Below are 18,926 nucleotides of genomic sequence, written 5' to 3'. Positions count from 1 at the left end.
ATGAATTAGAGAGAGAAGAATTATAAGAATTAGACAAAAGGAAAAGAAAAATAAATACTTTGATGGAGGAAAACTGAGATTTATTGTTATATGCACCACGACAATTTTTAATATTTTGATGTTGTTGATATTTTGTCAAAGCTGTACCCCCTGCCCTGCCGCCCATGCATGCATAATATATTTATATTATATAGATCGAGATATTTAATAGTCTTTGCAGTAGATCGATCGTCCTATATTAAATTAATATTGATGTTTTACCTATCAATTATCATTTAATTAGTTTAAATTCAATTGGTAGCACTGTACCGAAAGTGTTTTATTTAATCATTCATAGGCTAATTTAATACCACTAATCCTTTTTCGGACACTCACACATTCTTTAAAACAACAACAACAGTTAACAACAACTATACTTTCTCACGATCCGCCCTGGCTAGCTGGTGAGAACAATGCAAACATGGAATGAATAGCCAACGATCGCGCCACCTATATGTGTGTATGTACGTACGTGTTCGTGTGTGTACTGTAGTAATCTTGAAGTTGGTTCGTTCGTAATCACTCAAGCATCACGCGCTGAAGAGGCTCATGTTTTGAAAACAAAAGCAGCTGACCCTTTTCCATTGTTTCTGGCTCTAGTTCTTTTGTGAGATTCATCGATTGGTATTAGCTACTACTGCAACTCTAACTTATTCAAGGCCTTCTTCTAGCAATCTAGAGCTGAAATCTACAGGCTTCCACTGCACTCAGCTTATCATAATCAGCTAGATCTAGTACTAGTTGCAGGCAACTCAGTTCCAACCAACTTTAGTCAAGTACAGTCTACAGAGAGTGGTGCAGATGTAGGCCAGGTACGTAGAAAATCTGTATTTTCTAAGAACTCTATGCCTAGCCTCCTAACTAAGATTAGTTAGGAGTAGGACTACTACTAGCCTAGAGCATGTTAAGTAGACCTCTACAGGCATATAGTATGCTAGAGTATAATTCCCTAGGTCTATACTACTAGACTCTATCTAGATCTGGTAACTAATATCTAGACTAGGCTAAGGCCTAACACTAACACTACAGTAAGGGCAGGCTTAATTATAAATGAAAAGTGGCCCAGGGGCGGTATTATTTCTAATATTGTTGTATCTTTTAAGATAAGATAAAGTTGGTATTCTGAACATTGTTGTAACTTTTGTGTTATCTTTTGTTGTATCTTTTCTCTCATCTTATTGGCCGCGCCTGCGCTCATACTTTGGTGCGCTTGTAATGTGCATGTTATTAATAAAGTGGCATTTAAATCCTCATTTGCATATGCGCACGGGAGATAATATGTCGAGATAATTGGTATTCTGAAAGTTGTTGTATCTTTTATCTTAATCATCTTATCTTGCATGGTATTTGCAACAATATTTACAACAGGTAGGGGGTTGTTGTATCTTTCGTGCCAATAGACGAGTTAGAAGAAGATTGTGTGTTGACCGTAAACATCACAGATGAGAACTTTCTAAGATATTACATGCTAGGATATGACGACTTTAATGCTCTCATCTTAACCAATATAGTAAAAGCGTGATTTGTCTTCATGATCCACATTCAACAGCGCATAATGATGACGCGCGTAATAAGTGCTCAAATAACTAATTACGCCCAAGATTAGTATGCGCTAGGCGCATCTTCAGATATGGCATAAAGTATTCCTATTGGTTGACCTACTTATCATGCTTATTTAAAATAGATTTTGATTGGTAGGGTCCATAAAAATGGGCGTGTCATCAATGGTCAAAGATAAGATAGAGGCGGTCCTTCAAGAGATAACATAGGGATAAAACAATGTTCAGAATACCAACTTACAACTATATTAGCGCTGTGTTATCTCTTGAAGATACAACAAAAGATAACACAAAACTTACAACAATGTTCAGAATACTGCCCCAGGACTGCATCATGCATGGTTTTGAGAGGGTGCTCTGTGATGTATCTATACTAATATAGGCCTACACTCGTATAGATAGAACTAAGTTAAAGACTAAGTCTAAGACACTGAGTCTACTCCAAAAATAATTTTTACGTTTAATAGGCCTTGAGTCTAGATGCAGAAAAACAAGAGAAACCGAGCAAAACGAGGTCACTCTAGAAAACTGGAAAAGAAATATGCAAGGCTAGATCAATAGTCGATAAGAAAATACTTTTTTAGCAAGGAGCTGTGGATCGGTCTCCCAGAAAACGTGGCAGCTGGGTCGGTCAACTCATTTAAGAATAGACTTGATAGTCACTGGTCAAAGAATGCAAGCCTTCTGTATGAGCCGGTCTAGACTCTAGTCTAGGTGTTGTCTGTTGTCTTATGTTATTACACAGCCTCCTCCCTCCACAAATAGCAGTAACCATGGAAGAATCGTGGATCGATGAACAGGCTTAGACCTAATACCTGTTCACCACCGTGTATTAAAGTAAAGTAAAGTAAAGTTTTAAAAAAAATTGAGTAAAATCGGATATTAAACTAAAAAACCGATAAGGAATAGATTTCTAGTAAGTTATGATTTTTTTTTTAAAGTATGAAAAACTGTGGAACTAAAATCACTACACAAATTGCCAATTTGGGTATCAGTTTATGCCGTCAATGCCTCACTAATTGCTTTATATATTTGTATCCTATTAATTTCCCTTTTTATCCCCAAAAACTTGATTTCGCCATGCCTTTGCTCAGGTATATGATTTGTATACAGTGTAGGTCTAGTCTAGATCTAATAATATAGCGTGCATGACATTTCACAAAATCTTTTATGAACTTTTAAGATTTGGTACTATTTTCTGAATATTGTATATTCAAAATCAATGTTTTTGATATAGGGCCTAGGCCTATATCATGTACATGTACATGTAGTTTATCAAAATTCACATTTTTCATGATTTAACAGAATTTAAAAAAAAACCCTCTATATTAATGCATCCAAGCGATACCATAGGGCCTATTACTATTATAACTAGAATGATGGTGTGAGAAAATATGATTTTTACTTTTAGGGGAAATTATGGAAATTAATATTATCAATATGAAGGAAACAATAAGTGGATAGTGAGGCAATGACGTCACAGACTCATGAGTGAGTTTCCAATTCGTCTAGTGATTTTCAAAGTTTTTCATGTCGTTTAAAAATAAAAATTCATTGCTTTATTATTAGTTATCCGATTTTGCTCAAACTTTTTTTTGACTGGTTTCTCTGTTTTTTCAGTTCTATTGAAATTAATTTATTTTTGGAGTGGACTTGCCCTTTAAGTTCTATACTAGCCTAGACTCTAATAGGTCTAAACTAGCTATATAGTAACTAAAGTAAATACTGAAGTAAAACTATGTAGATCTATTCTAGGCCTAGATCAAATTATCACCTATTTTTTATTCTGCCTCTTTTATTAACCCGAGTCCTGACTGAGGCTAAAGATTCTGACACTTTTCCAATTGCAATATGATCAATTGATTATCATTTATTGTTTGGAAAGAAAATGCTTGATCCATCACCAATCCAAAGGCAAATTAAGCCAAGGAAAACACTCTAGTCTCTAGCCTATTTGTATACCGGTAGACCCTATTGCCTTAAATTAATAAAAAAATAAAATTATACCAGTAGTTCTAGTAGGTCTAGTCCAGTACCAAATTGACAAAATAAAGAAGGGAAACCCGGTTAGTACTTATTATAGAAATACTTTGAGCTGGAAATGTTGATCTAGACTCTAGAGAGTAGTCGGGATTAACATTAGCACACACATTGACATGATATAATGTACATGAATTCTTCAGTAATAGCTACTCATGTATCATTTTTAAAATTATGAACAGTGCGCTACCACGTACCAGTTCACTTTGCACACTCTACCAAATATTGATGAGATTTCAAGGTTAATTTCTTTGGCATTGTAACCTTTCCTTTTCTTTTGTTTAGAGCAAATTAATGAATCTGTGTTTGAAGAAGTAAAAAAGTGAATAGATTCATTTATTTTCTTCAAATTGAAAAAGTTGTGTCGCAATATAGCCCCTCTCCACCTTAAGAGACCAACAGAAATTCATATTAGTTTGGTTGAAGGAATTACGGTAGCCCTGATTTTCAAATATTCCTCAATCTCTTGTAAAAATTTGAATTAAACAGACAAAAGTTATACGTGGCAATGAAAACTAAATATGTTTCTTTCAATTTAATTTTGGCTGAAGGGGCAATGCAAGTGTTACTCCCTTTAATGCCAATAATTGTAATGTCTTAAATCCAATTGTGATTTGTGAATGTTGTAACAGCCCTATTTACATTTCTTTTTTACTTTATTTTTTCTTGGGACAACTGTGAAGTTCCTATTGCAGGAAGGGTATTAAATATTGAATGTGAAATATCAGAAATAATACAAGGGAGTTGAATATTTTAGAAACTTGTCAACTAACATTTAAGGCACTGAAAATGCTCTTCAGAATATTACATTGTAAACACTGTTTCATAGCTGTGTTGAGAAGTTCCTATATTTGAAAGGATGATAGGGTAGTGTCATCTTTAGGAATTTTATTACAATTTCATGACACCCATGCAGGGCCTTTAAAAGGAGATGGGTCCCTCTTGCAGGCTCAAAATATAAAGTTTTGTAAATTCAATGTTAAACAAGTAATAATATTAACTAAAAGCTCCTCTTAAGAGATTAGCACTGGAAATAACCTTTACCGGTATGTTTAATTATGTAATTGTTAGCAGTTTTCTACTCCAATAAATCATTCTGATGTTTCAGACCCTAGTACTGCATACTTGCATAGTCTTACATTTTGTGCTGAGCAAAGAAAAAATCATTTTAATTTTGTTCTTTACATGAAGTGGGTCACTGTTGTGTTGTGTACAAATGATACCCTTCACAGATCATTTTATGTAAGCTTTTAACATAGAAAATTGAAGTCAGTCAGTCACTCCAAAGTGTCTAAATGTTAAGTCTACAAAGTAAAGAGATTTCATTGCTTCATTTTAATTCTAGGTCACTGCTAACTTCTGCATTTCACAGACAGGACATTCATGTATGTGAAAATTAAATACTCATGAATAATTCCTGCAAAATTCTACAGCAGTTATAACCTGCAAAAGGGATACTCTACCATGGCATGGGTACAAGTAGAATCCAGATTGCTAGTTAATAAGGAAAATGCTATAAGACCAGATATAAATGTAGCTTACTGTATTTGATAATTTGAATTGAACTTAACAGGTCTACAGCCCCCTGGAAATACTGTCACAGCTAGAGTTTGAAAGTGATGCTGATGAGGATGCCCAGCCTTTTTCTGCCAGTAACTCAGGTATGTGTTATTCCATGAATGGCTCTAAAAAGGAGAGTGAATGCACAATGTACCCCCCTCCCCATTTTGATTGTGTTGCATTAACATACACTAAATGACATCGAGGCCAAGCTGGAATTTTTTTGCAGAAAGTAAATTTGGTGATTTTAAAATAGCAGTAGTGTTATAGAAATTTATATGAAAACATGTTCTGTTAATTTTGAAAAGGAGAAATGAAAGAGTCTGATTGAAGAATATGAAATTTAGATATCTTTGATTACCGGTAGAATATATAAAGGTAAAGCCCCTCTGAAGTGTTGGGAGCCCCAAATATGCCAAAAATTTGATGGCCAAATTTCACTTAAATTGTAACATATTAATGTGAAAGGAGATATTATTATTATTATATCAGCCAAAATTATTCTGTGCACCTTTTATTTAGTCAAAACTGGTGGTGAGACTTTATTGTCTGTTTTCGGTGGAAGATGCTGCTCTTTCGATTGCCTGGTGATAGTGACACGAGCAGATGCAGCTGCAGCCCGCTCAGCCTTCAAGGAGAAATCTTTGTATGATCAGCGGATATAGCTTCTGAAGTACTTCAGGACTCATTCTTCTCAAGCTGAAGATGCGAGCTTTCAGTTCTCATTCAGCATTGGTCTAGAGCCGGTGTGTGCTACAGCCTGGTACCAGGTGATTGGAATTGTGAGATCAAGATTCTACTACTAGCAAAAACGGTTCATAGGTGAGTTTTATTATTACAGGTAGTGATTACAAATCGATAGTAGGATGCCATCCTACGAAAGTACTTTTTTGATATTTTTAATTGTTGACCTACAATTTAGCATCATGGAATTAAGTCTTTGATGTAAAAACACAAGATGTTGCGGTATTTCTATTCCGTTTCATTCCTTCATGCAAATTTTGTTTCCTTTTTTTTCAACACACAATTTTGCTACCGTACAAATGATCATGTAGATTGATTTCAGTTCCATCTCTTGTTCTTGTTGTCTCGATCAGTATTTTCTTCGCACCTGCAGACGTGAAGGATCAACCTAAGCAGAAAAATGTGGGTTGGGGAAGGCTAAAGTATTCAAAGGTAGAGCTTAGCGGAAATTGGCGTGGGGCCTACGGCAAAGCCCAAAAATTGTCAAGGGGCAGGATCTCAGGGGTATGGGCATTTAATTATGGTCGATGAGCATATTTTGATACCTTATTCATGACTCTGGCAGGTCACTAATTGGCCTAGGGTCCAGGGGGCAGAGCCCCCAGAAACTGAGAGGGTTTTAGGCTTTAAATTACCACCAAATAGGGCCCCATCAAACTCAGGGATCTTGGGGCATTTTATAATGGTCAGATAAGTATTTACGGGCCCGCATTGGGGCCCCTGGTGGGGACAAGGGAGCAGAGCCCCCGGGCACTCAGGGATTTTAGGGATTTAATTCAGAAGAGCATATTTTGATACCTTATTTGTGACACTGTTAGGACACTAAATAACGTGGGGTCCAGGGGGCGATGCCCTCAGAAACTCAGGGGTTTTAGGCTTTAAATATGACCACCAGATGAGCATCCAGGGGCTCGCCTTAGGGCCCTAGGTGGGGCCAAGGGGGAGCTCATGGGTTTTAGGCATTTAATAACAGTAAGATGAGCTTATTTGATACCTTATTTGTGACACTGGCAGGACACTAATTGGCATGGGGTCCAGAGGGTTAAGCCCCCAGAAGCACGTAGGCCTCTATTCATGCTTTGTTGTGTACTAAGAAATAAAATCTAGGAATTCTGTGAAGGACCCTGATCTCTAAATATGTTATTATTTCCAGTCAACCCTGTTTTGAAGCTCAACTATTTAAAAAGATCACTAAAAATTTCAATTTTTAGAGCGGTTCGCATGTTACTGAACCTCTTTATGATGACCACCTGTCCACAAAGGCCACTTTTGCCAGCTTCCTCAGGAAGGTTGTTTGACAAGTTTGACTGTACTGTGAATCCTCAACAATATGTACTGAATATATCCTCAATAGTGCTTTTCTTTTCCCTAATTTATTGTTTCAGCAGCAGTGAGAGACAGAAATACTACAAGCACATTCAAAAAGCGAAGGCAAGCCCAGACAAATATTTGAGCATCATCATCGATGGGATATGGATCAACACTGCACAGCAATACCGCAACTACACCCAGCACCCAAAGCCCTAAGCCACACGGACCAACTCAACACACACATCACTGGTGCAATTGTAGATGGAAGTGGTCAACACACTCATATCGACATCAAAGAATACCTTCATGACAGCAACCTCAACATTCTCATCCACTGCACCGACTCCCTTCCACCAACTTTGTATCTCCGATTAGACAAGACAGCAAGGGAGAACAAGAATCGACACGTCTTTGCCTTTCTCTCTCTCTTAATGGAGCTCATTATCTTCAAAAAGGTGAATAAATCCCTTTAAATAATCTCTATATTCTATAAACCTAGGCTAATTGCAATTTCCTATTTCATGTTACCTATTGAAAAAATCTTGGCAATAATGGCAATACTTTGACAATGTCATTAAATTGAAAGGAAACCAAAAGCTGGCTGCCTTCTCTTTGTTTTTAAAGCAATAGGGTACTTGAAAAAAGGGTGTTTTTCTTTTCGCGTTCTTTAAGATTTTTTTTTACCAACCTGTGTGTGTGTGTGAATCTCACACACAAAACCAAAATTGAATAATTATACTACTTATTAGCTGGACCTAAAAGATTTCACAAAAGAATCAATATTTTAATGCCTCTGCTACAAAAACTGATTGAGAGATTCCCGCCAAACCTGGGTCATGTTGTGGGGCTAATTATGTATGCCTATAATTAGCATGTGAACGCATTATCATAAGAACTGACAGATGGATTACTATCAAACTCAGGACATGTATTTGTCTTGCAGAGCCATGTATATGAAAAATAGCTTGTAATCACGATATTCTGAGAACCTGTTAATGGATTGCAAACAAACTTGAATTAAAAAATTCTTCTGGTTTGGTTTGTAAAATCACTCTATGGCGGAGGCTTTGCGCAGTCTTTGTCCCTCCTTTGAACATAAGGAAGACACCAAAATCGCTGCCTCTGCCAGCGGATGCATTTCCATTGGGCGGCAACACAGATTGCGAAATCTCTAGTTGTTGTGTATTTTGTATAATACTCAATTTATTTGCTTAATTTTTATGGATTTATATCTGATATTTGTACACGCACTATATAGTGAACAGAAAACTATGTTATTAAGTTCCTTGAATACAAGATGAGTTCTGTGCACTTCTTTATTCATCTACAGAAGACGATGCAACAGTGAGGTGGCCCATTTGCGACTTAATGCTAGCAGGCACTCAACCAGTGAATGCTCCACAGCAGCAAGTGCATGCTGACATCACAGAGGAAAAACCATACAGACAGGTATTTTCTATCATGCAGATATTATCACATCAATCATAGACTACCATTATACTATAGAAGTGCTCAACTTCATTATTACATTCTTTCTGATGCAACCTAAAACACATTTCACTTTTGCAACCTCAAATTTTGATTTGTCGCCCCCTGAACCCCTGAAAATGTAAGAAGGAACACATTAGGAACCATACTTATCTTAGTTCCATAAATTACAGTTCCCTAATGTAAATACAGTATGAAAACAAAAACCTCTATATTTGGCACTGTTGAAGGCTTTATGTCATTGTTAACGCAATAACTTCAGACCAGATTAGGAGAGCATACACAAATTTGGCATGTATGGCTATGTCAGGATGATATGATCAAGTTTTGGGGTAGAAAGATCATTGGTCAAAGTTCATGAAACAATTAGATGCTAATACAACCAGAACTGAAAGATATATTTCTATCAAATTGGGTATCTTTAAATGCGATTACTGTTTAAAGGGAACTGGTAGCATTATTGAAGTTTGATGACAAAAAATGCTTAATTTTAATATGAAATGTTACTTATTATATTCCTACTACTGTACAAACCCTCTAAAATGCAAATTTCCTGAAAAAAACCCACAAACCACAACTATAAGCTTTTCTTTGAAAGTGGTATGTGTAAAATCTCCCTGCCAATTTTTGAATTCTCCCAACTGTTTTTCCTTGTAAGTATGACATAAAACATTGCTTTCAAAATCATTAATGACTCAAATGTTTAAAATGGTATAAAGAGTCTATACATGTATACCTTGCTTTGTAACAATTTAAATTAACCTTGAATTCAATTTAATTAATATAATGTAGTTGGGAGAATTTATAAATGAATCAGATCAGTTTTTCCCCATTTTAATTGTTGGTAATGTTCTGTTTTCACTCGAACTTTCAGATTGTCTTTAATTGTACAGCTAGCATTGAAGTCCTATCTTAGCAGTATTTTTATTTATCTAAACAATTTACCAGGTCCCTTTAAAGTTAATAAGTCTGAGGCAATTGTGTCATATGGGAAGCCATATATCTCAACTGTATGCAGTTAATTTTTTCTACAACTTGTAATTAACTTCCAATTATTCAAAGATACATGTACGGATAGTTAATACATGCGCACATATTACACATTAATAATAATAATAATAATAATAATAATAATAATAAATTCATATAGTGCAGCTTTTATACATTTCATTTGTTCAATCACCTGGTTTATGCTTGTCTGTTTGCTCAGGTTCATCTTGGACCCAATGCGAGGAAGGCTCAAGAGGACAGAAATACTGGAGGGAGATATGGTGGCCACCTACCGCGAGGCGTATAGCACACAATGACCACAGATAGGACAAGGACAAGATGTGGACAAGGTCAGGGAGGATGTCCTTGTACTAGAATGGTTTACAGGGACATTGGCAACAAAATGGAAGAAGATGATGGTTGCTGTCACAGGACAGCGGGACTGGAAGCAGGTTTGGGTTGAGACCATTCCAAGGGATAGTGTAATTCTCCTTCCTTTCACTCTGACAGCAAGAGACAAACTGCCACCTCAGTTAGTGATTCGATTGAAGGAGAAATATATGGATTATTTGAAGTAGGTATTCAGGCCTAGTTAAAGCCCTTCTATAGTGTTGGGACCCCCCCCCCCCCCAATTTGATGGCAATATTCCACATAGAGTGCGTACTGACATATGGTTTTCGATGAACACACAATTCTGCAAGGATTTTCATGACGCTAGTGATTGAAGACAAATTTTGGTAATAGAAATAAAGGAATTTCAATTTTTCTCTTTTAAGCATACAACTCAATTTTTAAAAAGATTTGTTTTTAAATCATCACTAAGATAACAAATGAACTTTCGAACATTAAGTTTTAAGTAACATGTATATGTGATAAATTGTTCGCCCTGAAACTGCACTGAAATATTTTATTCTAGTTCTTATCTAGAAAATATCAGAGGAGAGACAGACTAATTCCATGTCAACTGTAAATGTAAAACATTTTTTTCCCGTATGAGTATAAATTTATCTCAAAATTGTTTGCATATGGGATGTAGTCTTAACCCCCTCCCCCCCCCCCCCCCCCATCCCCCACCCCTGCTTATTCACAGGCTGGCTGAGTCGTTGCGAAATTTTCGGCGCGATTTTCAGATTTTAAAACCCCACCTTGGAAAAAGTCCTGCGTACGCCCCTGTAAGTTGGTATAAAGCTTATACCATTTAGTGCCCTGTTGGTTGGTATAATGCTTATACCATTTAGTGCTCTGTAGATTGGTTTAACGCTTATACCATTTAGTGCTCCTTGGATTGGTATAACGCTTATACCATTTAGTGCTCTGTAGTATACAAATAATACGCTGCCTTTGGAAGTTCTGGTTAAACCTATGCGCAAGAGGTGACTCCAATAGTACTATTTGCTGAGGGGTATATTTGTTTTATATCATGCATTAAAAATCTATTTAATTTTTTTTTTTTTTAATCGCATTTTTGTGAAAAAAAATAAAATTTAGAATTAAAAAAAAATGTCAATTTTTATCAAATTTTTAAAAAAATATTTTGAGTCGTTGCAAAATTTTTGGCGCGATTTTCAGAATTTAAACCCCCCCCCCCCCTTTGGATAAAATCCTGCGTACGCCTCTGTAGGTTGGTATAACACTTATACCATTTAGTGCTCTGTAGATTGGTATAACGCTTATACCAATTAGTGCTCTTTAGATTGGTATAACGCTTATACCATTTAGTGTCTGTAGATTGGTATAACGCTTATACCATTTAGTGTCTGTAGATAGGTATAACGCTTATACCATTTAGTGCTCTGTAGTATACAAATATACACTGTCTAGAGAGGTTCTGGTTAAAACTATCACAAGAGGTGACTCCAATAGTACTATTTGCTGAGGGGTATATTTGTTTTATATCATGCATTAAAAATTAATTAAATTTTTTTTTTTTTTTAATTTTTTGGAAAAAATTAAAATTTAGAATTTAAAAAAAATGTCTAATTTTATCAAAAAAGATTTTTAATATTTTGAGTTGTTGCGAAATTTTTGGCGCAATTTTCAGATTTTAAAACCACCCTTTGAAAAAAATCCTGCGTACGCCTCTGTAGGTTGGTATAACGCTTATACCATTTAGTGCCCTGTAGGTTGGTATAACGCTTATACCATTTAGTGCTCTGTAGATTGGTATAACGCTTATACCATTTAGTGCTCTGTAGATTGGTATAACGCTTATACCATTTAGTGCTCTCTAGATTGGTATAACGCTTATACCATTTAGTGCTCTGTAGATTGGTATAACGCTTATACCATTTAGTGCTCTGTAGTATACAAATATACACTGTCTGGAGAGGTTCTGGTTAAGACTATGCGCAAGAGGTGACTCCAATAGTGCTATTTGCTGAGGGATATATTTGTTTGATATCATGCATCAATTTTTTTTTTTTTTTTTTTTTTTTTTTTAAATCCTATTTTTTGGAAAAAAATAAAATTTAGAATTTTAAAAAAATGTCAATTTTTATCAAAAAAGATTTAAAGTATTTTGAGTCGTTGCTAAATTTTCGCCCTGTAGGTTGGTATAACGCTTATACCATTTAGTGCCCTATAGGTTGGTATAACGCTTTTACCATTTAGTGCTCTGTAGATTGGTATAACGCTTATACCATCTAGTGCTCTGTAGATTGGTATAACGCTTATACCATTTAGTGCTCTGTAGATTGGTATAACGCTTATACCATTTAGTGCCCTGTAGGTTGGTATAACGCTTATACCATTTAGTGCCCTGTAGATTGGTATAACGCTTATACCATTTAGTGCTCTGTAGATTGGTATAACGCTTATACCATTTAGTGCCCTGTAGGTTGGTATAACGCTTATACCATTTAGTTCTCTGTTGTTTGGTATAACGCTTATACCATTTAGTGCTCAGTTAATAAATGTAGCATTTATCATATCCCATCAATGTTACTGTATTAATAAGTGTCATATATCTTGTAATTTTCTTTTTGTGTTTGTATTTCTGAAATTATCATGTTATTTGTACTAAGCATTTTTTTAAATACTGAATGTCTTGCCTTACAAATAAAAATAAAATTACCAAAACAAATGAATGAGTGGCTGTTTTATTATTTGTGGCTTCTGTAATGCATTAACAACTCATGTGTAATTTATTAATTGATGATTTTATAATTCATGAACTTATTTAAGATTAAGCAGAACCATCATTAAAAGGGTAACAATAATTTGATTCTGGCTACTGGTATCTTTCACATAGCCTTGAAGAAAAGTAAAAGAGAAACCCAGAACCTGAAAATTAAACAATTTTGGTGTAAATCTGGATTTCAGCTGTCCAGATTGAAATAATTTGTTGTTAACATCATGTACCGAATATTGTCTACTCCTAATTTATTCTAAAGTTATTACATTTTAAGAATGAACATAGCAATTTTGTGTGTGTAGTCAAACATATTGGTTGAATATCTTTATTGTCCATTGTCTATAAATATGCTAATGTACCAAATGTACGAAATATTCACGAATGAATGACGAAAAAGCATTGACTTGAAATGAAGTAAATTACAGATGTTTTCTTTAATGTTGTTTTCACAACATCAGACCATCCTCCTAAACGTATTTATATTTCGGTCCTATCGATTCATGTAAAGCTTCGCCGCCATTTTAAATCAATGCACTATATAGAAAAGCTATACGCACAGCATGGCGATTTCGCACCAGTTCCATCAGCCAGATTTGAAGGTAAAACTCATTTTGCTAGCTCACATGATGCGTTTTTACTATTTTGCAGTTCGTATGGATTTAGAATGTTAGGAATCAAAACTTTGTTAGAATTTTTTTCTCCATTGCATTCAATGTAGGAATGGTTCCATCAAAATGAATGAATTCGATTAAAAAATTCAACTCAATACACATAGATCTGCATATTAGGTTCCATTGCTCTGAAATTCCAGCCGCTTACACAAAGAGAAAGAAGAGGCTCTGTTCCCAAATTGATTTGACAAAGTTTGCGAGAGCCCAAGGGGTATTTGCCATTCCAATAGTATTTCAATGAAGAAGAAATCACTTTTATCATTCAAATGCACTTGTTTGGTATATCTTAAACATTTTGAAAAAATATTTGACTAAGCAAATTAAGAGTAATAGACACACGATTTAAGGCGTAAAGAATGCAGCTAATATGATATGAGGCAAGTGATAAACAGTGCTCAACTCACATCATACCTATCTACTAATTTGCAGTTCGTATTGGTTTAGTCATGGTAGAAATCAAATCTCTGTTAGACAAAACAATAAGCCATTTTTGTTCCATTGCATTCGATTTAGAAAAGGTTCCACCAAAATGAGTTCACCCGGATTCTACCACAGCTATAATTTTACTTCACGAAACACTGTAAACTGCATCGCCTATATCCTGAGTAAAAATGAAAACAAGAACGAAGTCCATGTTACTTTTTTCCGACAATTTTTTTCTTATTTAAAACCTTTTAAAGACAGGAAACTTTCCGGTTTAGGATATAATTTGGCTGACAGACAGAAAATGAAACAGTTATCCTTATAATAAGAAGCCTGCGCAATGCATAACCCAAGTGGCCAAGTCAATATAAATGTAACAAGTATAGCTTGTGTAAAATAACGATACATCTTAGAAAACAGTTACGACGAATAAGGAATCATCGACTAGGCCAATTGAGGTTTCTGGTTCAAGGCGAATATCAAGCAATTTACTAATTTCTCCAGGGAAATTTATACGTGTCACTATTCGACCTTGGCCTACGGTGAAGGGGGGGGGGGGTCCTTTTAAGAAGCAACACTGGCAAAAACACATTGGATTATTTTTTATAATGGTATTACCTAGAAGGGTGGATTAATATTGATGCGAATTAAGGTTTCTGGTGTAGCTCATGATTTGGTGGACAGACAGATGACGCAATGGTTCAATGGTTGCTCAAAAAAAGACATGGCTTATTGAAATTAAGCTTTTGAGCATAGATCAAATATTCAACGTTTTTGGGAGACATCAGGCCGCCTAAGAATTCTTTTTCTTGTCATTATTATACTGAGCTATAATCTGAATATGCCTGCTCTCATTCCAATTCAATCACATTTTACGCCCTTTTCAAACGTCACACAATTTGGCAATAATCAGCAATGCAATTTACCAACTTAAATTCCGGTCATATTATGTTCCATACATGTACATGTATATTCTGCTGAAGTGACAATTCATTTGAGCAAATGGGTTTGTATACCGAAGACAAACCCGATTTCCAGGACAAAATCAATCGGTAAGATATATTTAATTTCACGGATTTCTTTTAACAATAACATATTAATTAGATATGAAACAGATTGTTTATTAATTGATTTTGTTAAAAATATGGCGCCTCTTATCAAAGCAAATATTTGGCAACTCCCCTGAACTCAAACGAGGAATATAAAATGGTTGATTATTCCATGAATACTGAGGTTTCAGATCTTGTATTTGGATGGAAGTTGTTAAACGGTATTTTCTTAAATACTCCATTGTATTCATACAATTATAACATTGTTAGTATTATCATTGTCATTTGTACTACATTTGTAATACTATTTTAATTATTAATTTAACATCTCCATTTTTATAGAAATATTATTAGTGTTATTATTATTACTATTATTATGGTTATTATTATCCTCTTTACATCAATGTTTACGATTATTATTATCATTACCTTGATTATAAACATTATATGTATTATTACGATTATTATTATAATCGTTATCATTATTTGTATTGGGGTGTGCAAAGGGATACAATACCATTAAGGACACAAATTGTAATATATGTTGCGGGGACGCGACCTTAATTAGACGCGTAATGTTAAGGGGCATATGTTACAGTATTTCTCGTCTTGGATATCCATCTTAATAAACTCATCTATATTTTATGAGGAGGAGATTGGACGATTATTTTAGACAGACGAGTTATTGTTTTAGCATAATATATGACTTAGATTAGCATAAGGCAGACTGTCAACGAAACGTGGAAGTGCTGCATGATATACAGTTGCCGAGCGGACGAAATGTATGTAGTTTATAGTGATTTCTCAGCAAAATATTGTCACGGAAAATATATATATATATAGAAAATTGCCAAACTAAGAACATGTACATGAACAATACATTGTTTTATTCTTCTCTCTGAGGAGAAAAAGGTACAGGAAGGAAGGAAAAGAGATAAAACATTGAAAGGGAGAGAGAGAGAGAGAGGGACGAAGGAGAGAGAGAGAGAGAGAGAAAGAGAGAGAGATAGAGAGCAAGAGAGAGGGAGAGAGAGAGAGAACGGGGGTGGCAGAAGGGAGAGGGAGAGGGGATGATTTTTTTTATAAATATTTTGGATTATGATTTCCACCTAAAATAACATATGTTTCGCTCCTTGATAACCATTTTGTTGTCATTTCGTTAAATTTCATTTAGATTTCACTTAATACTGTTCAACTTGAATCCGATGGACGTATTGCATCAATCACCTTGCAGTCTACGTCAACTCGGTGACTTTAACATTTGAAGGAAAGAGCCTTTATAAAATGTGCACTTAACAATAATTTAATGGAAAAATCCCACACGCAAAGACCATGGCATTATGCTTGGAGCGAAAATCCTTGATACATATACATAATGCTCTCAAAGGCAGTGGCGGATTCGGGCGTTTTCTTTTTTAAGAGGGGGGGGGGGGGCGGCGGCGGCAAAATTGAATAGAATTTTGTTGATGATTAAAATGAAATATATCTTAAGGTCCCTCTTTTTTTTCTTCGTCTAATATTTCTGACGGGGTACGGGTAGAAGAGCATAATTTGGGGGTCCTTTTTTGTTGTGTGTGTGCCTTTCTTTCCTTCACCAAAGACCTGTACGGCCTCATCGATCCCCACTCTATCATTATCCCCATCCCCTCTTTCTATTCCTAACCAAAGTATTTCCCATGAAATCTCTCCCTTTCCCTTTTACCCCTCTACCCCGACTCTCCCTCTTTCTCTCAGCATGCTCTCAGTCGCATCTATCTACTTCTCCGTGTAATTATTCGTCGGTGCATTAGGACCTGACTGTCGGTGGATGGACTCGAGCCGATTCATAATCGTCCCAAGTGACTTGACCATTATTTTGATTATGCACACGCTCAACACCTTCTTGATTCATAGAGAAGCGCTATATTTACCCCCCCCCCCCCCCCCCGCATATTACACACACTGTCGAAATGCACTCTAGTATACTTGCAAAGGTTCAGCGCTAACTAAAAGTATCCTATATCCATTATCTTTCATATGTTGATGATGAGGCAGGAATAAAATACGAAGTACGCACAGTTTGAGAGCGTAGACCATTCAAAATGGCCGACAATAACATACCAATCAAGACTATGTTCATAATTATGTTCAATATAATTGCAGTTTATATTTATGATGACAAGCGAACAAAAGATTTTAGAATGTGAACAGGCTCACTTTAATAAACAATGGTGCACGGGAGATGAAAGGACAATAGGGTGAATCCATAACTATGTAAAAGGGTAAGGGCCACTGCCGCTAAATATCTAAACTGCACACACAGACACACACACAAACAAAGCAACAAAAAAATGCCACAAAAAAAACAATGGCAGATCTAGGGTAAAAAAAATGTGAGCAGGGACATTACTTGTGGTGTACTTGAGACATTCTAAGTAAGTTTTAAGGAGGCATGACTAAGTATTGCCCCCCCCCCCCACCCCGCCCCAAATTTGGAAGGACACATCATTTTGACCTCAGTCAAAACGGGTTTGCAGCAATCCGGACAACGCAGCTTCATCAATAATAATAATGTGGCTCTATCACAGTGTGGCTCTATCACAAAAAGATGCTGCCAGGTCGTCTCCTGCCGTCTCTACTTTCTTGATAAACTCCAATGCTTCATGTTACAAATCGATAACCGAGTTTGAGAAAGGCTCTCTGTTTGTGGCCCTGACGTCTACGGTTCCCCTCTCAACACAATTACTTCCAGCACTTCGTCAACACAAGTGTAGGGTGTGCGCAGTTTCTTGCAGAATATGGCGCGGCGCAGGAACTCAACTCTGCGTAGGGGGGCCATGCAGAAGATACATGTAAAGTGGTCCATGCTGTCACCAAGAAGGTCACAACTTAAAATGTTAGGACAAGCAAGCGTGTGAAAGCGATTAACCCATAAGCCATTAAATTCAAAGAAAAGTTTGCACTAGTACGGTATCAATCTCACATGGCGCCTAAAAAGTCGTCCTGTCGCTGACCGAATTCTCCTTTATGCCAATGACGCCTTGAGTGCAATAATCATTATGCCCGTCGTACATAATTATGTTATGCTAAGCAAGCCTCTAAAAGTGATTAATGCATACAAGAGAAACTCAAAGAAATATTTCCACTCTTTATCCTGTAGTCTTATATCTCTCGATGCCATGTTCACATGATGCGTCAAAGACCATGCGATTTGTTGACGCAGTCTAACGTCAGCAAATGGACGCCTCGTGTGCAACGGACAGGAGATACCACCTCTTTCTATCTTTAATTCCCATTGGATCCTTTCGGTTAGTTTGCTATACAGGACATGTCCAAGTTTTTATCCCGTACGGCACAAACCACATTAGTATATATCTGACGCTGGTATCAAGTTGAAAGCCTTACTAGAGCTGTTATCACACCAAATACGAAATAAAAAAAAAACAATATATGTTCTTGGCCCCGTCGTTTTAAGAGTTGCGATTGATCGTAATCAGTCACAAGTCCTCTAATCAATCGCAATTGAGCAGTCTCCTAGGTTTATGTACACAGTTGCGATTGATATCACTCGTAAATAAGTTGGGATTAATCGTAACTGTTTATGCGACGGGGCCCAGAACTCTACAGTACTTTGTGACATACGGGAAACCAAATTCACCAAATACCTTGGACTTGACCCACTAAAGCCATCTAATTCCGCGTATATAATCGCAAGGGCTTGAAAGGGGTTTTCCCCCCTAGACCTCTGGTGAAGTCCCCTAGAAGCCGCTTTCATATCCTGCTGGTAAGGTAGCGTTTATTCGCTGCATGTTCCTATCTCATCCATTTACCGCCTCAGCTGGCGTAACAAACCCTTTCAAGTAGGGCATCAACATGGACGAGCTGAATACCGATCAAGTAAAATATGACTCCAATGCCCCGTGGCAGGAGCGGGTTGAC

At 36.2% G+C, this 18,926-nt stretch overlaps 2 long non-coding RNA genes across 2 annotated transcripts; both read left to right on the top strand.

Annotated features, from left to right (window-relative positions):
* The first annotated feature begins 5,214 nt into the window (after positions 1-5,214).
* On the top strand, positions 5,215-7,572 carry LOC115920700. The gene is made up of 3 exons (XR_004062469.1): positions 5,215-5,299; positions 5,721-6,020; positions 7,331-7,572. It is a non-coding gene; the product is annotated as an uncharacterized LOC115920700 (long non-coding RNA).
* A 2-nt stretch (positions 7,573-7,574) lies between these two features.
* LOC115920699 lies at positions 7,575-10,643 on the top strand. Its single transcript, XR_004062468.1, has 3 exons — positions 7,575-7,708; positions 8,584-8,702; positions 9,952-10,643. It is a non-coding gene; the product is annotated as an uncharacterized LOC115920699 (long non-coding RNA).
* The last annotated feature ends 8,283 nt before the right edge of the window (positions 10,644-18,926 follow it).

This window comes from Strongylocentrotus purpuratus, unplaced genomic scaffold (genome assembly GCF_000002235.5).
Source record: "Strongylocentrotus purpuratus isolate Spur 01 unplaced genomic scaffold, Spur_5.0 spur5_scaffold_9, whole genome shotgun sequence".
In the NCBI taxonomy this organism is placed as follows: Eukaryota; Metazoa; Echinodermata; class Echinoidea; order Camarodonta; family Strongylocentrotidae; genus Strongylocentrotus; species Strongylocentrotus purpuratus.
Note: the sequence above shows the minus strand (reverse complement) of the source record. Positions and strands in the feature narration are given on the sequence as shown.